The 26,519-nt window shown below is 41.4% G+C and overlaps 1 protein-coding gene and 1 non-coding gene across 12 annotated transcripts in view; one reads left to right on the top strand and one right to left on the bottom strand.

Annotated features, from left to right (window-relative positions):
- The window catches only part of MTMR3 (myotubularin related protein 3), a 144,791-nt gene extending 126,253 nt beyond the window's left edge, over positions 1-18,538 (bottom strand). For 4 of the 11 annotated variants that reach the window (XM_009438152.5, XM_001138269.6, XM_001137834.6 and 1 more), the window contains exon 1: positions 18,271-18,538. The gene's annotated coding sequence lies outside the window, so the exon portion shown is untranslated. The remainder of the gene's footprint in view (positions 1-18,270) is intronic. The other 7 variants (XM_054675806.2, XM_063808127.1, XM_063808128.1 and 4 more) reach the window with 3 other exon arrangements.
- Positions 2,002-2,108, top strand: LOC112206789 (U6 spliceosomal RNA). Its single transcript, XR_002941260.2, has one exon. It is a non-coding gene; the product is annotated as a U6 spliceosomal RNA (small nuclear RNA).
- Positions 18,539-26,519: the final 7,981 nt, after the last annotated feature.

The raw sequence follows: 26,519 nt of genomic DNA, 5'->3' as shown, positions 1-26,519 counted from the left end.
GATTTTTGTTTACATGGAAATTCTGAAAAAAAGACAATACAACAGAGAAAAAACAGATCAGTGGTTGCCAGAGACTAGAGGTGAGGAAATGGGCTGACTATAGAAAGGGTCATGAGGAAATTTTTTGAGGAACTACTTTGTATCTTGATCATGGTGGTTGCAAAACTACATGTGTTTCCCAACCTCACAGAACCATACTCAAACATACCTTAATAAAAATAATTTTCAACCATACATATGAAAGAATCTTAATTATTGCTCTAATACCAAGACCAAATAGATGCTGCTTAAACCACCGAAGCAAGAACACTAAACTTTGGTCTGATCTGCCTCCAAGTTTGAAAACTCCCTTCCATTAACATTTTGCCTAAAAATTAAACAATATTTGTAAATTAGTCACAAAATCCTTTAATATTAAAATACATATATATATATTCTTAAAGAAAACTACCTAGTGCTTACATCCTAGTCATTTTAGGAGAAAATTAAGGGAATAAAGCCCAAGTAATAAATATTAACATCAATCTTTTCCAGAATCATCATGGTCAAAACAAATGAGACTCTTCTCCTAATTTTGATTCAAAATACCAAAATTTTTACTTCAAAAACTCTCTAACAGATTATTATAAAATCTTAACATTTGCCTAAAAGTCTTTACGTATTTTCACATAACTAGGCAGTATAGCAAAAAAAGAGCACAGGCTTAGGCCGGACGCCGTGGCTCACACCTGTAATCCCAGCATTTTCGGAAGCCAAGGCAAACCACTTGAGTCCAGTGGCAAAACCCCATCTCTATAAAATACACAAAAAAATTAGCCAGGTGTGGTGGCACACACCTGTAGTCCCAGCTACTTAGGGGGATGAGGCAGGAGTATGACTTGAGCCTTGAAGGCAGAGGCTGCAGTGAGCCAAGATCACGCCACTCACTCCACCCTGGGTGACAGAGTGAGACCCTTTCTCAAAAAAAAATTTTTTTTAAAGCACAGGCTCAAGAACTCAACCCACCTAGGCAAATTATTTAACTTAATTTTGCCTCAATTGTCTCATCAGTAAAATTGGGATAATTTTACCTACCTCTGGGAATAATCCTAGACTATTAAATGAGTTAATACATGTATTATAATAAATCACAGGGTAGTGCCTGGCATAGTTAACTAAGCCTCAATACTAACCTAATATAAATGAATGATATCAATAATCACCAGCTGTGTAGTCTTTGTATCCCACAATTCTGCTCTGTAAGGTAAGTGGCCCAAATTCAATGGCCTAAATAAAGACCTATTTAGTAACAGTACTCTATATTCCTATTATTTTACGTGAATTTCACCTACCTAATTCAGTTTGCAAAAGAAACGTTAAGTATTATACCTCTTATACAAAAAAAAGTGAAGTCTAAATAAGTTAAATGACTTACCCAAAGAAACAATAATGTGAAGGCAGAGCCAAGATGAGGTTTTGGTGTTCTGAGATTCCTTAAAACTTTGTCCTCTCCAGAATTTTTAGCCCTCCATCAACTCCTTCCCTCCTAACAAAGACACAGGTATAACGTACCCCAAAAAACCTCCAATTTAATAATTTTAAAATTTCATTAAGCTATACATTTGATTTGTGCACTCTTCTGTATGTTTGTTTTATATCATAACAAAAAGGTTAAATGGCTTATCATTAAGTGTATTCACATATGAAGAGAAGTAGTGGAAAAGTTACATCAAAAGCTAAAAGACGACGAACTCAGCAGATTACGTTCTTTAAAATTTTGCGAGGCAAAAGTTTTTAACTGAGGTATAATATACATACAAAGAAGTGCACCTTTCCTAAGTCTACTACTCGATGATTCTCATAAACTGAACACAACCATGAAATCAAGATCCAGATCAAGACACAGAACATTAGCAGCATACCTACAATCTCCCCTGTCCTCACCACCAAAGATAACCATTATTCTGATTTCCATTCCCATCTGTTAGTTTTGTCCATTTTTTTAAGCTTTACAGAAATGGAGTGCTCGCTTCAGCAGCACATATACTAAAATTGGAACAATACAGAGAAGATTAGCGTGGTCCCTGCACAAGAATGACATGCAAATTGGTGAGGCTTTCCATCTTTCTTAATTATTACAGTAGTATTATTTAATATCCAAAAACAATGATCAATATGAAGAATGGGATGAACTAATCAATACTGTGATTGAAGACAACAGCACTATTTGCCTGGGAAACTAAAGACAAAACAACTAGAAAACTATTAAAACTGTTGAAGGAGTCAATTTGCTACTTACAGAATAAACATATTCTACTCACAATAACATATACTATATACTATGGAATTAAAATCATATTTCTGGCTGGGCACAATGGCTCACGTCTATAATCCCAGCACTCTGGGAGGCCAAGGTGGGAGGATCACTGGAGCTCAGGAGTTCAAGACCAGCAGGGGCAACATAGCGAAATTTCCAAAGAATAGGACTATCTACATGTGGACAAGTATGAGTGTTTCCTGATTAAATAGCCTAAATGTCATCTCCATGAATGCATGTATACAACTTTGTTGGATTGAAGGCTCCTCATCTCAACCCCACTGGAGGTAAACGCTATAAATGTAAGTAATTCAAGAAAGTCTCATCCAAATTAACTCAAGTAAAACAAAAACAAAACAAGAAAAATTTGTCCCATCAAGGTAATGTTATAAAATGTGTAACTACTGTCTCTATCAGTGACTCACTTATAAAGTAGATCTGAACTATGGATTACTACTACTTACTTTCATTAAAAAAAAAAAAAAAGATGTGAGAAATTTTTGTAAATTTTCTTTACCCAAAGGTTCGCTGCAGCCATAAAAAAGAACAAAATCATGTCCTTTGCAGCAACATGATGCAGCTGGAGATCATCATTCTAAACTAAACATTGGGTAAACATGGACATAAACATGGGATTCAGGGAACTAACAGAGAGGAGAGGATGGGAAGGCGTGAAGGTTCAAAACTACCTACTAGGAGCTGGGTACGGTGGCTCACGCCTATAATACCAGCACTTTGGGAGGCTGAGGTGGGTGGATTGCTTGAGTCCAGGAGTTCGAGGCAGCCTGGGTAACAGGGCAAAACCCAGTCTCTACAAAAAATACAAAAATTAGCAGGGAATGGTGGCCCAACACTGTAGTCTCGGCTACCCAGAAGGCTGAGCTGGGAGGATGGACTGAGCCCAAGCGGTCAAAACTGCAGTGACCAGTGATCGCAACATTGCACTCCAGCCTGAGGGACAGAGACCTACCCTGTCTCAAAAAACTTATAACTATCTAGTGGGTGCTATGCTTACCACCTGGGTGATGTGATCAATTGTACCCCAAACCTCATGCAATATACCCATGTAACAAACCTGCACACTATTATTATTGGGAGAAAAAGAGCTAATTTAGAACAATATATATAGCTTGACCCAATTTGAGGAAAAAGTTTACCTTTGTATATTTGTTGAAAACAACTATCAATAAAGGACTAAAATTGTGAACTATTCATTCATATGACTGAATACTATACAGCTATTAAAATTAATGAAGTAAGGCAAGTGCAGTGGCTCACACTTGTAATCCCAGCTACTCGAGAGGCTGAGGCTCGAGAATCACTTGAACCTGGGAGACGGAAGTTGCAGTGAGCCAAGATTGTGCCACTGTACTACAGCCTGGGTGACAGAGCAAGATTCTGTTTCAAAAAATAATAATAATAATACACATATATCAACATGTCATTTTTCAAATTATAGAAAGTATGTACTAAAATATCACATAAATTTGAAACCCAATACTACATAAAATATATATAGATATTTGTAGGAAGAATATAAGTGCATGAGCTAAAAAGATAAATAACTTCTGCATACGAAAATACGATCTAAGAGGATGACAAAAGGGACTCCAACCGTATGCATATTTTAATTTTTAAAAGCAAATACAGGCCAGGCACAGTGGCTCACCCCTGTAATCCCAGCCCTTTGGGGGGCCAAGATGGGCAGATCACTTGAGGCCAGTTCAAAACCAGCCTGGCCAACATAGTGAAACCCTGTCTCTACTAAAAATAAGAAAATTAGCCGGGCATGGTGACGAGCTCCTGTAATCCCAGCTACTCAAAAGGCCGAGGCACAAGAATCACTTGAACCTGGGAGATGGAGGGTGCAGTGAGCAGAGATTGTGCCACTGCACATCAGTATGGGCAACAGAGTGAGAGCCCGTCTCAAAAATAAATAAATAAATAAATAAAAACATACTTAAATACACCTTTGAAGCAAATCTGACAAGATGTCAGCATCTATTAAATCTACTGAATGGGCTGGACATGGTGGCTCACGCCTGTAATCCCAGCACTTTGGGAGGCCAAGGCAGGCCAATCACAAGGTCAAGAGATCAAGACCATCCTGGCCAACATGGTGAAACCCTGTCTCTACTAAAAATACAAAAATTAGCTGGGCGTGGTGGCGTGCACCTGTAGTCCCAGCTACTCGGGAAGCTGAGGTAGAGAATCGCTTGAACCCAGGAGGCAGAGGTTACAGTGAGCCGATTCCACCACTGCACTCCAGCCTGGCGACAGAGCGACACTCCAACTCAAAAAAAAAAGAAAAAAAAGAAAAAGAAAAAGAAAAAAAATCTACTGAATTAGTACATGGTGTTTGTTAAATTATTCTCCATATTTTTCTAAATTTTTTAAATATTTAAATTTTACTTTAAAAAAATAAGCCAAGGTTGTGGAATTCAGAGACAGGCTTTGTAGATTCTATAGGGGATCTGTGTGTGTGTGTGTGTGTGTGTGACAAGCCTGTTATTCTGTACTATAAAATTTTTAACTAAAAAAAAAAATTATATTATTAGTTTGGTGCAAATGTAATTGCAGTTTTTGCACTGTTGAAATTTGCCACTTAATACTGGAATACACTCTTAAATAAATGTGGTTATGTTATACATCATTTTAATGCACATTTCTTGCCTTTTCTTGCTAATAACGTATTTTTTGCTTTTTTTTTTAGACTATGGAAATTATGTTAGACAAAAAGCAAATTCAAGTGATTTTCTTGAGTTCAAAATGGGTCGTGAAGCAGTGGAGACAACTCACAACATCAACTACACATCTGGCCCAGAAACTGTGCAGTGGTGGTTCAAGAAGTGTTGCAAAGGAGACGAGAGTCTTGAAGATGAGGAGTGTAGTGGCCAGCCAGAAGTTGGCAATGACCAACTGAGAGCAATCATCGAAGCTGATCCTCTTACAACTACACGAGAAATTGCCGAAGAACTCAATGTCGACCATTCTACCCTTGTTTGGCAGGCAATTGAAGCCAACTGGAAAGGTGAAAAAGTTTTTTTTGTTTGTTTGTTTTTGAGATGGAGTCTCACTCTATCACCTAGGCTGGAGTGCAGTGGTGTAATGTGGGCTCACTGCAACCTCTACTTCCTGTGTTCAAGCGATTCTCGTGCCTCAGCCTCCCTAGTTGCTGGGATTACACATGCCCGCCACCATGCCCAACTAATTTTTGTATTTTTAGTAGAGATGGGGTTTCACCACGTTGGCCAGGCTGGTCTTGAACTCCTGGCCTCAAGGGATCTGCCCACCTCTGCCTCCCAAAGTGCTGGGAATACAGGCGTGGGCTACCACGCCCAGCCAAAAGGTGAAAAAGCTTGATAAGTGGGTGCCTCATGAGCTGACCGAAAATTTTAAAAATTGTCGTTTTGAAATGTTGTCTTCTCTTATTCTACGTAACGACGACGAACCATTTCTTGGTTGGATTGTGATGTGCGACAAAAAGTGGATTTTATACAACAACAGTGATGACCAGCTAAGTGGCTGGACCGAGAAGACACTCCAAAGCACTTCCCAAAGCCGAACTTACACCAAAAAGTGGTCATGGTCACTGTTTGGCGGTCTGCTCCTGGTCTGATCCACTACAGCTTTCTGAATCCCAGTAAAACCAATACATCTGAGAAGTATGCTCAGCAAATCGATGAGATGCACTGAAAACTGCAATGCCTGCAGCCAGCACTGGTCCACAGAAAGGGTCCAATTCTTCTCCACAATCACCCGACAACACGTTGCACAACCAACATTTCAAAAGTTGAATTGGGCTACGAAGTTTTGCCTCATCCACCATATTCAACTGACCACTCGCCAACCGACTACCACTTTTCCAAATATCTAGAAAATTTTTTGCAGGGAAAATGCTTCCACAACCAGCAGGATGCAGAAAATGCTTTCCAAGAGTTCATCGAATCTCAAAGCATGGATTTTTATACTACAGGTATAAACAAACTTATTTCTCATCGGCAAAAATGTGTTGATTGTAACAGTTCCTATTTTGATAAATGAAGATCTGTTTGGGCCTAGTTACAATGATTTAAAATTCACAATCCAAAACCACAATTAATTTTGCACCAACCTAACAGTACCTACATTTATTATTTCAACTGCTCTTCAACTTTTTTTTTTTTGAGATGGAGTCTCCCTCTGTCAACCAGGCTGGAGTGCAGTGGCACGATCTCGGCTCACTGCAACCTCCACCTCCCAGGTTCAAGTGATTCTCCTGCCTCAGCCTCCTGAGTAGCTGGGATTACAGATGCCCACCACCGCGCCCCGTTAATTTTTGTATTTTTAGTAGAGATGGGGTTTTGCCATGTTGGCCAGGCTGGTCTCAAACTCCTGACCTCACCTGCCCACCTTGGCCTCCCAAAGTGCTGGGATTATAGGCACGAGCCACTGCATCCAGCCTAATCTTACTCTTTAAAAGAATAAAGTAAGGGCCGATAATAACAAATGTCTTAACCCAGAAATCTAACCTTTTTGAATTATGTTATCCATTCACAGAAGCATTTAAAACACTACAAGTGTGCAGTAAACTAACAGCAAAAGCCAACAAGCTCTAATCACTTAAACTCTAGAGGATATGTGACACAGCTCTTCCTAAAATATCACCAGATGGCTATATAAACTTAGAACGGCTCAACTCCCAGCTGTATATTAACACCAAAACTCCAATAAGCCTATACTGTCATAATAAAAATCGTTTGCCTAAGTATCTTCCAATTCATATTAGATGTATTAAGATAAACCATATCCCATCTGAGTTGCCACAACTCCATTTGATATTTAAAACATACCACAACACACACACACACACACACACGGATACAGAACTTGGGAGTTCGGGCTGAGTTCTGTGTTTACAGAGTGCATAGAAACTGGTTTTTCTTAAGGTGTCTTTTATAATTCTCAATCAGCTTATTAAGAAAAAAAAAACTAGATGGCTCAGTCCTCTTGGGTTTAATTGTGATCAAATCCCAGAATGTCTTTAGTCATAGTGGAGTTCACAATGATAAAGTTCAAATCAGCTTACCTGCCCCACTCCTCCCATACTACTTCCTACTGCTGCCACTCCTCTTAGGAACTGGAGCCAGTTAACCACCCACTTTCTCAATGGTGAGTGCGACATAAACCTTCAGAAGACATCCAATGAATAATAAAGACTTTAAAATAGCAGTTTTTGGCTGAGCGTGGTGGCTCACACCTGTAATCCCAGCACTTTGGAAGGCCAAGATGGGCGGATCACCTGCGGTCAGGAGTTCAAGACCAGCCTGGCCAACATGGCGAAATCCCATCTCTAAAAAACACAAAAAATCAGCTGGCTGTGGTGGCTTCTGCCTGTAGTCTCAGCTACTTAGGAGGCTGAGACACGAGAATGGCTTGAACCCAAGAGGTGGAGGTTGCAGTGAGCTGAGATCACGCCACTGCACTCCAGCCTGGGTGACAGAGTGAGACTCCATCTTAAAAAATAAAAAATAAAATAAAATAGCAGTTTTTCCTACGTATAAAAGTAATACATGCTCGTTGTAGAAAAATGGGAAACTCTAAAAGAATAAGAAGCAAAAAAGCCACATTATCCCACCAAGACAGAAATTAATCACTACTAATATTTCCATTCATGGCCATCCAGGGTCTCTTCTATATATAAGTGTCTTAGTTCATTTACCAAACAGGATTTTAAATACTGCAGAACAAGCGGGAAGTAGCATACTAGTTCTTTGGAAGACTAATTTTCTTCATTGTAAAGAAGTTACACTTACTGCTGAGTAAGTCAACCATATGTACAAGAAACTGGAGAGAATGACAAAGGTGAGGGGAATCATACCTGCTCTTTTTCATTCACTCACAGCAAACCATGGAGTCCATGTTTTGGGAACCATTATGTATGCAAAGACCAACTAATGAGTATGTTTCCTTTATAAATAGCAGCCTACTAAATAAAGAAATACATACATACAAATATACAGTCTTGCCACAAGAGTTACACACACAGTGAAAGGAATGACATTAAGAGTATTTTTTTTGTCACCATGAAAGTATCTTAAGAGAAAGTAAAGGGATATGTGAAAGGTTGATCTAAAATTCAAGACCTCTTCCACGAAAATATTTTCTGTGCACATAAGATGAAGGAACAATCTCACTACGGAAAATATACCTGTTGGTTTTACAATGCTATAACTTATTTACATGCGTAAATAAATATGCAGGAGTTTAAATAGTCCTCAAATATTGACAGCTTACTCTGTACCAGGCAATGTATTAACTGCTAGGGAGTAAGGGAGAGAACAGCCACCAGTCCCTATTTCTGCAGAACTTTCAGTCTACCTCTTGAAATATGATGTCAAACACTAGGCATGGGGTCTCAAGCAAGTCACAACAGTCCTGATTAAATGATGATCTCAAATCCTTGTGATGACCTAAGAAGATATATGTGAAAGTAGCTTATACATCATGTTACCTAAGGTAAAAAGAGATATGTGGCCTTTTGTGCAAAGCACTGTATATAGCAATCACCTTCAATATAAATTATCTCATTTCTTTTAACTGGCAAAAAAGTAATCACTCAAGTTGCTTAATATAATCTCTTTTCACAGTCTCTAAGATTTTAGTATTATCTTTCTCTGCCAATGACCCACATGAAATAACTGAAATTAATTTCCCCATTTTTTTCTAATACAAAAAGCCTTGTTTCCTGATGTCATAATTTATAGGGGTTGGGGGGCAGGCAGCCACAGATCAAAAGCAACTTATTCTAACTCAAGAAAAAAATTATCTTTTAATCTAAGAATCATCATGGAAAGTTTGTTATAGGCTCAGGCTAATCCAAACAGAGTTAGTGACAGGTTAATTGTGGTACTTTGAAAGCAAAGGAGAGCAAGTAGCAATTATTCATCCCTTCACTCAGTCTCTAGGACCTAACTCTTAAAAAACAGGGAGACACATATTATAGCCAAACGGCTTTCCAAAAAACATAATTTTTTAAAATATGTTCTACAAAATATTAATTCTTCATATCTAGAAGAAATAGAGTACTTACATTGCTTCTTATCCTATGATTTGTGCTTTTCAAATTCAGCCACCTCAACAATGCAAAAAGTATTGAACTGATGTTTTAAATTTATTTTTACCCTTATTGCAGATACAACTCTCAAGAGCATGGGACTTTTTTTTTTTTTTGAGATGGAGTCTCGCTCTGTCACCCAGGCTGCAGTGCAGTGGCACAATCTCAGCTCACTGCAACCTCCGCCTCCTGGGTTCAAGAGATTATCCTTCCTCAGCCTCCCAAGTAGCTGGAACTACAGGCGCGTGCCACCACGCTGGGCTAATTTTTTGTATTTTTAGTAGAGACGGGTTTCACGGTGTTAGCCAGGATGGTCTCGATCTCCTGACCTCATGATCCGTCTGCCTTGGCCTCCCAAAGTGCTAGGATTACAGGCCTGAGCCACCGCGCCCAGCCTAGCATGGGACATTTTAAAGGTATTCATGATCCAACTAAACTGGACCAGCAAAACTAGTGAAATGCCCAAAAACAAGCATCTATAAATGCTCAATATTAAACCTTAAGAGTCTAAAGCAGTAGTATCCAAAGCAAGTATAACATATGCACGGTGGCTCACACCTGTAATACCAGCACTTTGGGAGGCCAAGGCAGGCAATTCACTTGAAGCCAGGAGTTCCAGATCAGCCTGGCCAACATGGCAAAATCCCGTCTCTACTAAAAAATACAAAAATTAGCCAGGCATGGTGGCACACACCTGTAATCCCAACTACTCAAGTGGCTGAGGCGCAAGAATCACTTCAACCCAGGAGGCAGAGGTTGCAGTGAGCCAAGATCGCACCACTGCACACCAGCCTCGGTAACAGAAAAAGACTCTTGTCTCAAAAATATATACATATTATACATACACGTATATATATGTTATATACACACATATATATTATATATTATGTGTACACATATACAATGTATACACATATATATTAAATATATATACACACACACATACATACATACACACACGCACACGCACACCTCCAGGAGTAACCAAGACACCCCAGGGTAAAAAAGGAAAATATCTGAACTTTATTTTTAATTATCATCCTTGTTGATTTTTTGTTCGTATTTTATAAAGTCCACAATAATCAGTTACTATACATATATTATTTGTAAATCAAATATCTAAGGATTAAGAATTGATGCTCAATTTTTTTCTTTTTCTCTTTTCTCAAAGCAACAACACGAAGTCCTATCAATTTTTTTTTTCTGACTTCATTCTTCCCATCTCATCTGTTTTTTTTTTTCTAAAGAGATGGTCTCGCTATGTTGTCCAGGCTAGAGTACAGTGGCTATATTCATAAGCACAATCACAGTGAACTTTAGCCTTGAACTCCTGGCCTCAAACATTCTCCTGCCTCAGCCAACTAAGTAGCTGGGACCACAGAACCATGTACCGCACCTGCTTAATGCTCAAAATTTTTTAGTGATGGGGTAAGCAACCAAAAAGTTTGAAGACCACTGGTCTACACCACTCCCTTGTCACTGATCTTTCATTTTTATCAGCTCCCTCCGAAGAGTTAAGCTATGGAATTAAGTCCTGATGCTGAAAAAGAAACAGAAAACTGTTTCAAACTACTTTAAACTCCCAACAAGCTAAAGATGACAAATCACTAGCAAGAATATATGGAATTGAATACTAATACGCTGTTGATGGGAATTTGAAATAGACATCCTATCTAAAGGGCATCTTGAGTATATCCAAATTTAAAACACACGTACCATTTGACCTAATAATCCCACTTTTTTTTTTTCTTTTGAGACTGAGTCTCACTCTGTCGCCCAGGCTGGAGTGCAGCAGCTTAATCTCGGCTCACTGCAACCTCTGCCTCCTGGGTTCAAGTGATTCTCTGTGCCTCAGCCTTCCAAGTAGCTGGAATTACAGAGGCCCGCCACCACACCCGACTGATTTTTGTATTTTTAGTAGAGACGGGGTTTTACCATGTTGGCCAGCCTGGTCTTGAACTGCTGACCTCAGGTGATCCACCCGCCTTGGCCTCCCAAAGTGCTGGGATTACATGCATGAGCCACCACGCCCAGCTAATAAACCCACTTTTAAGAATTTATCCTGGGCCAGGTGCAGTGGCTCAGGCCTGTAATCCCAGCACTTTGGGAGGCGGAGGCAGGCGGATCATGAGGTCAGGAGATCGAGGCCATCCTGGCCAACATGGTGAAACCCTGTCTCTACTAAAAATACAAAAAATTAGCCAGGCGTGGTGGCATGCGCCTGTACGCCCAGCTACTCAGGAGGCTGAGGCAGGAGAATCACTTGAACCCGGGAGGCAGAGGCTGCAGTGAGCCTAGATCGCACCACCGCACTCCAGCCTGGGCGACAAAGTGAGGCTCTGTCTCAAAAAAAAAAAAAAAGAATTTATCCTAAGGAAATAATAAAATAATAGAACAATTCAATGCAATTCAATGTCCAAACGAGTTCATCACAGTACTGCTTTAAGAGAAAAATTGACAATATCCATTAACAACACAGAACTGCTATAAACTATGATGCATCCATATTATAAACACTAAATGCTCATTAAGGGAATATCAATTTTACAGGGAAAGTTGTTCTTTTTAAAATTATTTCAATAGATATGTATAAGAAAAAAACAAAAATACCAAACATTACATCCAGATGGGATTACAGGTCATCTCTACTTTTTTTTTTTAAAAACACTAAAACTGTTCTGGGCCAGGTGCAGTGGCTCACGCCTGTAATCCCACCACTTTGGGAGGCCAAGGCAGGCGGATCACCTGAGGTCAGGAGTTCGAAACCAGCCTGGCCAACATGGTGAAACCCTGTCTCTACTAAAAATACAAAAATTAGCCAGGCGTGGTGGCAGGTACCTGTAATCCCAACTACTCAGGAGGCTAAGGCAGCAGAATTGCTAGAACCAGGAGGCTGAGGTTGCAGTGAGCTGAGATCACACCACTGCATTCCAGCCTGAGTGACAGAGCGAGACGCCATCTAAAAAAAAAAAAAAAAAAGTTCCGTAGCTTTCATAACCAGAAATAATTTCATTTTGAAATTTAAAATAAGATTAAGTTAAAACTCCAAATTACTGTCCGATATCACTTCCAAAACTCTTTATAAACACTCTGCCTTCCCATGTCATTTGTGGAATCAGTCTAAACAATTAAATATTTGGTTTATCTCATGGAAAAATGATAGGCATAGAATAAATAACAACCCTATTTCAAGTTATAACCATCTTGTCTTTATACCAATTCTTGCCAGTTATGTCATGATTTATCAATATACTTATAATTTCCTTATATTTTGCCAGATTATAAATCTATGAATAATTCTGAAAACTAAATAAATTTATATTTCTCTTCTGCAACTAAGTTATAAAAGTATTAACGACTTGGGGAGGCTGAGGTAGGGAGAATCACTTGAACCCCGGAGGCGGAGGTTACAGTGAGCCGAGATCGCGCCATTGCACTCCAGCCTGGGCAACAGAGCGAGACTCTGTCTCAAAAAAAAAAAAAAAAAAAGTATTAACTAATAAATTAGATTTCGACCCCAGGTAAGTGAAATCAGAAAAGCTTGCTATCATCTGTCATAACAGAATCATTCTGAATATCCGTAGTTATCAGCATCAAGACAATACCTCTGTGGTTAAAGTACTCCATACTCCATGTTAAGGGAAAAGAGTACTTAAGAATATTATTACAGCATAAGTTCATGTGCTTTGTTCATTAAATCAACAGTTCAGAACATAGCTATGAGGTATTTCACCACTAACAGAATAGCTTTAAGGTAACCCATCTTCACAATTTTCTTTTTGTTTTCGTTTGTTTCATGCCTTACTATTTTATAGACAGTCATTCTATCCACATTGCCCAAGTACTATGTCCCCAAACAACGACGACAAAGTTTTATCAAAACCCAAAAGAAAAAACAACCTTTTAGGCCAGGCACAGTGGCTCATGTCTACAATCCCAGCACTTTGGGAGGCCAAAGCAGGAGGACTACCTTTGAGCCCAGGAGTTCAAGACCAGCCTGGGCAACGTAGCAAAACCCTGTCTCTACAAAAAATGAAAATTATAATTTTTAAAAAGAAAAAATACATTTTACACGGCAACCAAGTATACATACATAAAAATATCTTTTAAAAAGAACAAAAGTTTCCCAAATCTTGAACCCGGGAGGCAGAGGTTACAGTGAGCCGAGATCGTGCCACTGCACTCCAGCCTGGGCAACAGAGCAAGATTCTGTGTCCAAAAAAAAAAACAAAACAAAACAGCATTAACTATTAAAGAAATTAGATTTAGACCCCACATAAGTGAAATCAGAAAAGCTTGCTACCATCTGTTATAACAGAATCATTCTGAATATCTGCAGCTATCAGCATCAAGACAATACCTCTGTGTCTATATTTACTTTTACTTTATGCAATGTACTGATACATTCTTTCTGAAAATACTTTTTTAAATAAGTACATCGATTTCATTACCCTATGACACTGCCACCTGCTACTTAAAAACACAGCCTTAGAACTTTACACAGAATGTGCTGAACTCCTTGCTCCTACCACCTTCTACCACTGCTCCAACATAAGAAAATGGGTGAAATCTAGCCAAGTCTATTCCAAGTAGAGACCTTGGCATAAATGTGAGACACCCCAGGTTCCTCTGAAGTCCCTGCAACATTGTGACTATTCCGACTAGCAGACAGGATACATGTGCTGAAAGGTTTCTCCAGCCAGAGTACAGAAGCAGAAACCTTCTCTGTTGCCATATCAGTGATATTGGTAAATTCTGCACTTGACAATACAGACTAGGTTTACCACTGCTCCACAAGCCAATTCTTCAAAGACATAAAATAGGATTCTAATACAATACGATTCTAATACCAGCCCCTTACATTTTTAGAATGCTTTTCATATACACTATTGTTTGATCCACAGTCTGTTAGAAAAGTAGAAAAGTTGCTCTTCTTCCTTTCACTAATGAGGGAACTGGAGCTCAGGGGGGTTATGTAGCTTGCCAGAAACAACATGGGTAATGAAGAATAACAACCCAGGCTTGAACCCAAGATTTACTATCTACCCACTTTCATGCTACAATTTTCATTTTTAATATCTGATACAAATATGAACTTAAAAGGTATATTGTTTCTAGATACAAAAGCAAAGATGAAAGCATATCAGTATTGATATCACAAAATTAAGATTAAAAATAGCAATGACATGTTAATAATTTGGTAGCCTCTAAAGTTACTGGGAGTTCTAGTTCAATCCAGTATGAATCTGATATCATCTTATAACTTAAATCAATGTTACACTGATTATAAATTTATCTATATATTCATCATAGAAAATTACAGAATTAGGTGGTAAGAAACAGCTAGCTATATAAATTGCACAAACTCCCCCCAAACCATTCTCAAGTCTCATGACTTCACACTAAATTATGAAGTTCCCAATGTAAAACCCAATTTGATTTCAACACTAAGCCAATTACAACAGCATAAGCATGTTCTTTCTACATAACACTTGCAACATACATTCAACATCGGAAGCACTTTTGGACAATGTCTAAAATCCATAAGCTAAAAGCAGAACCCAACACAGAATCTTGTTTCTTTTAAATAATAAAGGTTCATCTACCTATATGAGATGAATACCAAATAACATAATTAGAAATGATTAAAAATTTGCAGAATCAGGCTAGAGAAACTACTTGAGGTCAAAGACTATAGGCCCTTAATTGTATATATGAGAAAACTGACGCCCAGAGAAGTTAAGTGACATTCCCAACAGCAATAAATGACACAGATGGAATCAGAATATATGTCTGTCAATCCAGAACTTCCCACTATTCTATACTACCTTTGCATTTACTGGGCTCTTAAAAAAGTCACTAACATCTGAAACACTTAAGATTCATTAAGACTCAAAAACTAGGGGAGTCGATAATGTTCATGACAGTCTTTAGAAAACAATTTCTTAAAGGAATCTCAAAAATTCCAAACAATAAGCACTGAAAGCTGGCTCTTCATTTTCATTTTCTTTCCTACCCAGAGCCCTATTTGATCAAAAATTGGCTCTTTAATCCATTGCAAAATATCAGGTAGCTTTTAATAACTAACACTGCTATAAACCACCATAACTGTTCTTTTTCCCATATCAATACTATTCACTTAATTAAAAAATATCTGAGGGCACAGAATATGCTGATAACTGCGCTGGGTACTGGGGACACCAGGGAACAAAACAGACAAGGCCTCTGGCTCTTCTAATGGACAGCTGGGTGCAACTCTAAAAATACTACTCTATGATTTGACAGGATATTTACCAAAGCCCTTCACTACTCTACACAACTGTAACAACATTTTCTTCCACCTCTTCCAAACTTGTAAGAACCTTCACCACATCCCCCTCTAAAACACGAATACTTCCTTTGGTAACAGCATTCCACTTTACTGAAGAAGGTGTGAACGTGTTAACTAGAACTACAGCAGATTTTTAAACTGACTTTACCACTCCTCATGGCCTGCGGCAAATTTCAAGAACTTTTCACAATACATAGTAACCCTTCCTGGTTCACAACCCGGGTCTCAAATGATTGCTAACACACCCATCCTACCCTCCACTAGAAATCTGAGTCAGATGGTTTAGGAGCAACCATGATGGTGGGAAGCATCTTCAGTGGACCCCTTTATGAGCCAGAAGCCGACTTACTCCCTCTCCTTCTCTGTTTATTTCCTCTGGATCCTTCAATATATCTCTGGATACAGTATATCTCCAATTAATCAGCATCTAATTTTATCAAGTGTGTTCCTAATAACTTGTTTGCAAATTAACTTTTGGCAACAAATCTGTTTCCCCTACATAAATCCATTATATTTTAAGAGATGCTCAATTTGCATCTCTTTAAGTTTCTCATGCTTCCCCTTCTCCACCTCTTAAATTCTTAAAGATCTATAAACAAAAGCACCCTGAGAAGTCATAATTAATGGGACTTCTTTGGAATACCCAATCTAAAGCAAAAGTTCACATGCCTTGCTGACCAGAATCATTCACGGAGCTTTGTAAGGATAGATCCCCGGGCTCTATCCTCAGAGATTTTATTCACCAGGTCCTGCATGAGTTCGAGGAATTTAGGTAGTCCATAATATTTCTAATGACCAGCCTTAAACTAGACAACCACTGAAGAACCTGGCCTATGAGCTGAGAAACTCAGGGTTTTTTATGGCTGGTCATTAATGACAAGCGGGGCTGTACCACTGTGCTGGTCACTTGAAGTTCTCTGAGTCACCTGAAAATGAGGGAGTAATTGGAGCCAAAAGAGGTATTCATAGGCAGCCAATCTAAAATTCTAGAATCCTCCAAATTTAATTTAATATCACATACTATACTGGGTTTACTCAAAACAGTGTCATTCTGGCTGGCGGCAGTGGCTCACGCCTATAATCCCAACACTTTCGAAGGCCAACGCAAGCGGATCACTTGAGGTCAAGAGTTCCAGGCCAGCCTGGCCAACATGGTGAAATCCCCGTCTCTACTAAAAATACAAAAATTAGCCAGCCGTGGTGGCGCACACTTGTAATCCCAGCTACTTGGGAGGCTAAGGTGGGAGGATTGCTAGAACCTGGCAGGCGGAGGTTGCAGTGAGCAGAGATCGCACTACTGCACTTTGGCCTGGGCGGGAGAGCGAGATTCTGTCTTAAAAAAAAAAAAAAAAAAAAAAAAGTGTCATTCTGTAAGCTCTTCTAGCCTACCCAAGTCATAGGCCCTATAAAGGGAAGACTTTCTGCATGCCATCAATGTCTCCTGTCCTACTGAACAGCCCTGAATCTGAAAGGGGAAGGTCCCCACCACCTCTCCATGGACAAATCACAAACATTTGACATTGAAAAAAATAATAATAATCTCCTGTAATTCAACCCAGGCCTCTTATGGCATTACCATTCACATATGAGAAAGTTGAACCTTAACTAGAAAAGTATATGGTTTTGGGGTTTTGTTTTGTTTTGTTTGTTTGGGTTGGGGAAAAATAGATGTCAGAATCAAGATACTACAACAGTAAGAATTTAGGCCTGGGTCTGGAAAGGACATTTGAACATCAATATGTAATAGCAGTCCATGTCCAAAACTCACAAGTGAGATTATCAAACTCCAGGGGAGTCTATTAATGTGGCCATAAAATCTACCCCATAATTTTGACATAAGTTTTCCAGTCCAAAATACAACCTACAGTATCATCTTATGGGTCCGGAAATGCCATACATCAAGCAAAATTACTACCGGAGAAATAACACCGTAATCATTTGCGGAGCAGTCTGACCAGGGTTCCCTCAGTTACGCCAACCGCCCCCAATCATCCTTCCCACCTAAGTACTACCAGGTCAGGAGGATGCCCTGCTGCACGATCGGGCGGTCACTCCTCCTTTCCACAAGGCCCAGGCCCGCACCGTTCGCCCCGGGGCTCCCATGGCCCCTGACCTCCAGTATCCGGCAACGATGGACCGCCACAGACCCGGCAGGGGGCGAAGGGCGCACACCCACCTCCCGGGAGTTCGTGGGAATAACTCCGGGCGTTCCGAGGGTACGTCCCACACCCAGAGCCGCACGGGCCCATCCCCGCCAGGTCTGGGAAGGCAGCCCGAGCCCGGGACCCCGCCTCCCCCGCATCTAGGGTCCGGGCCGAGCTCGGCCGCCGAGCTCCCATTCCCACTCCCACACCCAGCGCCTCCCCCTGGCGGCGACAGCCGCCGGGGACGCCCCTCCCCGGGCCCCGCACGCAGTCCCCAGCCCTCCCAGGGCGCTGCCTCCTCAGAGGGTGACAGCCGCCTGGCCAGGGCCGGGGCCGAGGCCGGCCCCTCCTCCAGCTCTTCCTCACCCCCCGAGGAGACGGAGGACGGGGATGGGGTTCTTACCGGGCAGCAGGACATGGCGAGGCCCTCCACGGCACAGTCTCCCCCTCCGCCACCCCACCAGGCTCCCTGCCAGGGCCGGCGCTGGGCAGCGCCTGAGCCGCTGGGACGTCTCGTCCGGCTGCTACTCCGCCGCCGCCGCCGCCTTCTCACAACCACAACAACATGGCGGCAGCGGCCACACAGAGCGCGCTCCCGACGCCGAGCCGGGCGACGAGCGAGGACGCGCGCGCACGCTCGGGCGCTGAGCCCGGTGTCCGGGAAAGGGGGCGGGTCTCCGCCGGTTGGACGGGGGCGGGGCCTGGACAGGTGGTCACGCCCCAGGAGATGGGCGGGGCTGCAGCTGGGGAGAGGCTCGCGAAAAAGCCCAGCGGAGCAAGAATGGCTAGACAGATGGGAAATGGGTGGAGGAAAAGAGATGACAAAAAAAAATCTGGAAGAAAACCAAAGGTGGTCCTACAGATTTTTAGGAGGCGTCTTTTCCAAGCTCTGTAACCCTGGGCAAGACATGGCTCACTCTACTTACCAGAAAAATAGAACAATAGTGGTATCTTCCACCTGCAATTGTGGTCAGGATAAAACCAGTTTAATATAATGCAAGTAAATATAGTGTTTTAGAAGTTGTATTCAGAATACAATTTCTTTTCTTTTCTTTTCTTTTCTTTTTTTTTTTTTTTGAGACAGAGTCTGGCTCTGTCGCCCAGGCTGGAGTGCAGTGGCATCTCGGCTCACTGCAACCTCTGCCTCCCGGGCTCAAGCGATCCTCACACCTCAGCCTCCTGAGTAGCTGAGACTACAGACTCACAACATCATGCCCGGCTAAATTTTGTATTTTTTGTAGAGATGAGGTTTCTGCCATTTTGTCCAGGCTGATCTCAAACTCCTGGGCTGAAGCAATCCACCCACCTCGGCCTCCCAAAGCGCTGGGATTACAGGCATGAACCACCGCACCCGGTCCAGAATACAATTTCAAACTGATTCAACTTCAGCTCCTAATCAAAAGCTCAGCGGGAAGAAGTGAGTTTTCAAACAAAGTAAAAAACAACTCCCCAAAAAATTGTAACCTACCCACACTAGCCTGCAGAATTCCACAAACCAGGATTGCATTACCGTAGGCCCTAACAGATTCACCTCCTCTGAGTTGCCTTTTAACATTCTACCCTTGACTTTTCTGGAAACTGGGAGAACTAGTCAAATGAAATCTATTCCTGTGTCTGTTGTAAAGTTTTTCCACAGCACTTTCTGAAATTTATTTTCAATGTTTATTGTCATTTTACTCCACTAAAATGTAAAAGCTACTTGAAGATAAGGATCTTGTCTTGTTCATCACTGTTTCCCCAGCACCTAGAACTGTGCAGGTTAAGTAGTAGGCAGTCGAATTTCTTGATTAACTAACAGCTGGCTGGGCGCGGGGGCTCACGCCTGTAATCCCAGCACTTTGGGAGGCCAAGGTGAGTGGATCACCTGAACTCAGGTGTTCGATACCAGCCTGGCCAACATGGTGAAACCCCGGATCTACTAAAAATACAAAACTTAGCTGGGCATGGTGGCGGGCGCCTGTAATCCCAGCTACTTGGGAGGCTGAGGCAGGAGAATAACTTGAACCCGGGAGGCGGAGGTTGCAGTGAGCCGAGACTGCGCCACTGCACTCCAGCCTGGGCGACAGAACAAGACTCCGTCTCAAAAAAACGAAACTAAACTACCAGCTGACATTTATTCATACAACTCATCTAATTGAATCTTCACAACTTTAATAGGTAGATACCATTATCTCCATATTACAGATGAAGAAAGTGAAGCACAGAATAAACTGCGTGTATTAAAACAAAATTCAAACCCAGCAGACAAAAAAAAAAAAAAAAATACTGTGCTGTCTTACCCACCAGGCTGTACTGCCCAGTGCATGGACACAGTAGCCTGAAATAATCTCGAGTAAGAAATTACTTTAGGCCGGGCGCAGTGGCTCATGCCTGAAATCCCAGCACTTTAGGAGGCCGAGGCAGGTGGATTGCCTGAGCTCAGGAGTTCGAGACCAGCCTAGGCAACATGGCGAAATCCCATCTCTACAAAAAATACCAAAAAACTGGCCAGGCGTGGTGGTGCACGCCTGTAGTCCCAGCTATTTGAGAGGCTGAGGTGGGAGAATGGCTTGAGCCTGGGAGGCAGAGGTTGCAGTGAGCCCTGATTGTGCCACTGCACTCCAATCTGGGTGTCAGAGAGAGAAAAAAGAAAGAACGAAATAAATTACTTTAGAGTTAAAAGCTTGGAAAGCCCTTGCTTTACTACCAGAAAAACCGGTGTGCTTCCTGCTTTTTGATAACTGTTACACATCTGATTGTGTCTCTCTTTTCACTCTGGCTTCCAGAAAGCCCAGGGCTAAATGTGAAGCTCAGCAATGACCTCTTCTTGGCCCTTGAGGGTCCACTCCTGCCTCAACTTTGCACCTGTATTTATATGTGGCTGCCCTGATTTTCCCTTTCTGTTCTATGACTGACTATAGGCTTAATGGAATGGGAGAAGAAACAGTAAATACTAAAATTGATGAATGATTTAAAGTTTTTTTATTTTATTTTATTTTATTTTATTTTTGAGACAGAGTTTCGCTCTTGTTGCCCAGGCTGGAGGGTAATGGCGGGAACTCGGCTCACTGCAACCTCTGCCTCCCGGGTTCAACCGACTCTCCTGCCTCAGCCTCCCGAGTAGCTGGGATTACAGGCATACGCCACCACACCCGGCTAATTTTTTGTATTTTTAGTAGGGACGGGGTTTCTCCATGTTGGTCAGGCTGGTCTCGAACTCCCGACCTCAGGTGATCCACCAGTCTCGGCCTCCCAAAGTGCTGGGATTACAGGCATGAGCCACCGTGCCCGGCCTCTTTTTATTTTTATATTTTATTTTATTTTCAGACAAGGTCTCACTCTGTTGTCCAGGCTGGAGTGCAGTGGCTGGATCTCTGCTCACTGCAACCTCTACCTCCCAGGGCTCGAGCCATCCTCCCACCTCAGCCTCTTGAGAAGCTGGGACTACAGGCGTGCTCCACCACACCTGGCTAACTTTTGTATTTCTCATAGAGACGGGGGGTGGGGGTGGTGTCTCACCGTGTTCCCCAGGCTGGTCTCAAACCCCTGAGTTCAAACGATCCATCTGCCTCCGCCTCCCAAAGTGCTGGGATTACAGGGGTAAGCCACAACGCCCAGCCTTAAACTTTAAAAATTTAGAAAAAAAAAAAAAAAAGGACTTTCCAACCTGTTTTTCCCATTGTCTGATAAACCAAGGTTCTCATCAGCCATTAAGCCCCCCCGCAGGGAAATTCCCCTAACCAGTCATCTGCTCAGGGAAAGGCCATAGGACGAACTACCACAGGTTGGTGGCCTCTGATTGGACTGAAGCTAGCACCTGACTCCAGGACAGCCCACCCATAGGCTACCTAGCTCCCAATGAGAAGGCACAGGGCAAAGAGTTCTGCCAATAGGCAGTCAGCATACACTCAGCCAATCCCACAGCTCCCCAGGAATTCACCATGGGCTAGCGAAGGAGATGGCTTGTAATTTTGACCTCTTTTTAGACGGAATGTCATCGTGTTTGCCTTTTAATCTGGGCTAAATAATCTTCAATTGAATCTTCAACCAGTATTTGGGACATAGGAGGAATTTCTCTATGCCCATGAAATCACACTATTTGCACCTTCTCGTTTTCATAATAGCTAACATGAATTGGAGTGAGTGGCTATTCACAGACCAGATATCAGCACACTACAGCTTCCAACTCCCGGGCTCCAGCAACCCTCCTGCCTCGGCTTCCCTACTGGGTCTAGAGGTATTCACCACTGCAACTGGCTGGATTGAACCTTTCAATTGTGGCGGGCGCTATACGAGCACTTTACATGTATATCTAATGTAATCTTAGGCCGGGCACGGTGGCTCACACCTGTAATCCCAGCACTTTGGGAGGCCGAGGCGGGCAGATCACCTGAGGTCAGGAGTTCGAGACCAGCCTGGCCAACATGGTGAAACCCCATCTCTACTAAAAATACAAAAATTAGCCAGGCATGGTGGCAGGTGCCTGTAATCCCAGCTACTCCGGAGGAAAATTGCTTACTCAGGAAAATTGCTTGAACCCGGGAGGCAGAGGTTGCAGTAAGCCAAGATGGTGCCTCTGCACTCCAGCCTGGGCGACAGAGCGAGACTCTGTCTCAGAAATAAATAAAATAAAAAAAAATTTAAAGATAATGTAATCTTTACAACAACACTATAGGAAGGTATTGTTACTGTCCTCCATTTTACACATAAGAAAGTGTAAAGGTCAGGATTTGAACCCAGAAGATTTGACTCCAAGTTCATGCTTGTCAACTTCATTACTACACCTCATCACCACTGCTGCCCACTTGCTTACCTTTAAGACAGACTTTAGTAAATTATTTATAAATAAGAAAGAGAAAACTGCAGCATGGCCTTGAAAACTCACCTCAAGAAGAAGGGCCTAAGGAGACTCAATAGAAAGCTGGTCTGTGTCTAAAGACTTAAATTTGAATCTTGTCGCCTCCTCATATCTGCTTCTCTTTTCCCTTTTCTATGCGTCAGTTTCCTCATCGCCTTCTAGGGTGGTAATCACTAACCTACTTAACTCATGTTGGCCGGTCTCCGTGGCTCACGCCTGTAATCCCAGCACTTTGGGAGGCAGAGGCGTGTGGATCATGAGGTCAGGAGATCGAGACCATCCTGGCCAACATGATGAAACCCTGTCTCTACTAAAAATACAAAAATTAGTCGGGTGTGGTGGCACGCGCCTGTAGTCCCAGTTACTCTGGAGGCTGAGGCAGGAGAATCGCTTGAGCCTGGGAGGTGGAGATTGCAGTGAGCCGAGATCACGCCACTGCACTCCAGCCTGGCAACAGAGCGAGACTCTGTCTCAAAAAAAAAAAAAAAAGAAAGAAAAGAAAAAGAAAAAAGAAGCATGTTAGGGTTCTTTAAGGTAATGGGTTTGAGAACGTTTTATATTCCATTTAAAGCCAAACCAGTGCACAGGTTCCTTGTGTGCTTTGGCTGAAGACAAAGCCCCAGCTTTGTGCACTGAGTCAAGGAAAGAGGGAACCAATCCTGGCTTCATCTCGCTGCCCTATTTCTCATGTGAGGTCCTCTACCCGCCTGACCGTCTCCTCCTCCTCCTGCTGTCCTTTCAGCCTTGCTCCCCATCCTATCTTCAAAGCTGAAAATGTTCTTCCAGCTTCACAGGGACTCTGAAATAGCCTAAGACAGATGAAAATGCTGATTAAGGGTTGGAGGCTTCCTAAAGTCATGCAGGGCCCCTGGAAGGCAGGGGTCCCTCAGCCTCCCAAAATGCAGAATTCCCAACACTGGGTAATACTGCTTAACTCTAAATGTCACTCATTTCAGTGGGCACTTTGCATGAATTAGCCCATAATCTCTTCAGCATCTCCTTGGTCTCCCAATCCAGCTAGCAGACAGGAGTAACTGTGGTTTTCAGACTTTGAGGAACAATTTGCCACGGGTCAGACAGAAATTAGAGTTGAATCATGTTGCTGTGATTCAATGTCTCCTGGGATTTTCCAAACACCACACTGCAACCCTGCTGTAGGAGAGGGTAATTTCAACTCTGATTGAGCCTAGAGCAGTGATTCTCAAAGCATAGTCCACAGGTCCCTGGAGGGTCCTGAGACTTTTTCAGGGTTCTAGTTGGGTCAAAACTATTTTCATAGGCCAGGAGTGGTGGCTCACACCTGTAATCCCAGCACTTTGGGAGGACGAGGCAGGCAGATCACTTGAAGTCAGGAGTTTGAGACCAGCCTAGCCAATATAGTGAAGCCCCATCTCTACTAAAAATACAAAAATTAGCTGGGCATGGTGGTGGGCGTGTGTAATCCCAGCTACTCATGAAGCTGAGGCAGGAGAATCGCTTGAACCCAGGAGGCAGAGGTTGCAGTGAGCCGAAATTGCGCTACTACACTCCAGCCTGGGCGACAGAGTGAGACTCCATCTCAAAATAAATAAATAAATATAAAATAAATAAAAACTATTTTAATAATACTAAGAAATTGTTTGCCTTTTTACTGTGTTGACATTTGCACTAATAGTGCAAAAGCAGTGGTAGTAAAACTGGTGGCACTTTATCACAAATCAAGGCAGTGATATGATATGTACTAGTAGCCATTGTACTCTTCACCAACGTACACTAGTAGTAAACAAAATGCCAGTTTCACTTAAGAAAATCATTGATGAAGCAGTAACAAAAAATATGTATTTTATTATCTCTATATATTTGAATACAAGCCTTTTTACTATTCTGTGTGATGGATTGGAAATTACACATAAAGCCCTTTTTTCACTTTTTAAATTGAGGTGAAATTCACATAACATGAAATTAATCATTTTAAGTGGACAATTCAGTGGCATTTTGTGCATTCACAATGTTATGCAACCACTACTTCTGTCCCATTCCAAAACGTTTTCATCACTGTAAAATAAAGCCCTCTACCTATTAGGCACTTATTTCCCACACACATAAAGCATGTTTACTATTCAGAAGTAGGACAGTGGTCTCAAAGAAAAACACTTTTGCAATTGTTTGAGTTGCAAGATGAGCTAGCCTCTTGTTTAAGGAAATATCATTTTTACTTGAAAGAATGGTTAACATGCAAACTACAGTTACTCAGATTTGGGTGTTTGGCAGACATTTTCTCAAAAATATATGAAGTAGATTTGTCACATCTAGTAAGACAGCTAATAGTATTTGTTGTCAATGATAAAATTCAAGCTTACTTACAATTTTGGAAAACTTAAATGTCCCACCATGAGCTTGACAGCCTCCCAATATACCTTCCCAATACATCTGCTGAGACGGTTGGTGATATTAGCAAAATGAATATTTTATATCATATAATGAAATGTGCCAACATTTTAAAGCGCTACATAGTAAACCAATATTTTCCATATGACCAATGCATGATAATATTGGGCGTGGCCATGCATGCCTGTAATCCCAGCTACTCGGGAGGCTGAGGCAGGAGAATCACTTGAACTCAGGAGGCAGAGGTTGCAGTGAGCCAAGATCGTGCCACTGCACTCCAACCTGGATGACAGAGTGAGACTGTCTCAAAAAAAAAAAAAAGTATAAGGTAGACCAATGGATTTTAGTGTGAGTATGAAAAATTCATTGATATGAATTTATGCAAATAAACTTTAAGAAACTATTACCCGCCAACCTTTGGTGTAGTATCAAGAAAGAATATCCACAATGAACTGAAATATATAAGGCTGCATTTTCTTCATGTACTTTAACCAAAACAAACTGCCCCAGACTAAATGCAGAAGCAGATATGAGAATGCAGAATTCTTCCATTGTCAGACTTTAATGAAAATTGCAAACATGTTAAAAACAATGCCATTCTTCTCATGAAATTTTGTGTTTGTGAAAATATAGATTTTTTACATAAAAATGTGTTATTTATGTTAACACATCATGGATTTACAATGATATTTTTAAAATAACATCATTTTTTAACTATTAGCAAACCAAATTCAACAGCACATTAACAAGATCATTCACCATGATCAAGTGGGATTTATCCCTGGGATGCAAGGATGGTTCAACGTATACAAATCAATAAATGTGATACACCACATTAACAGAGTGAAGGGCAAAACCATCCCATCATCTCAATAGACACAGAAAGGGCACTTGACAAAATTCAGTATCCTTTCATGATAAAACTCCCAACAAATTAGGTATAGGAGAAATGTATCCCAACATAATAAAGGCCATATATGACAAGCCCATAGCTAATATCATACTCAATGGTACAAAGCTGAAAACTTTTCCTCTAAGATCAGGAATAAGATAAGGACCCCTACTCTCACCACTTCTATTCAACATAGTACAGGAAATCCTAGCCAGAGCAATTAGGCAAGAGAAAGAAATAAAAGGCATCCAAATCAGAAGGGAAGACGTTAAATAGTTTCTGTTTACGGACAACATGATCATATGTATGGAAAACCCTAAAGACTCCACCAGAAAACCATTAGAACTAATAAACAAATTCAGTTAAGTTCCAGGATGCAAAATCAGCACACAAAGATTAGTAGCACTTCTGTATACTAACAACATAACAACTAATTATCCAAAAAAGGAATCAAGAAAACAATCCCATTCACAATAGCTACCAAAAGAAAAATACTTAGAAATAAATTTAACCAAGGAGGTAAAAGATCTGTACGCTAAAAACTATAAAACAACGA

Source organism: Pan troglodytes, chromosome 23, assembly GCF_028858775.2.
Source record: "Pan troglodytes isolate AG18354 chromosome 23, NHGRI_mPanTro3-v2.0_pri, whole genome shotgun sequence".
NCBI lineage: Eukaryota > Metazoa > Chordata > Mammalia > Primates > Hominidae > Pan > Pan troglodytes.
Note: the sequence above shows the minus strand (reverse complement) of the source record. Positions and strands in the feature narration are given on the sequence as shown.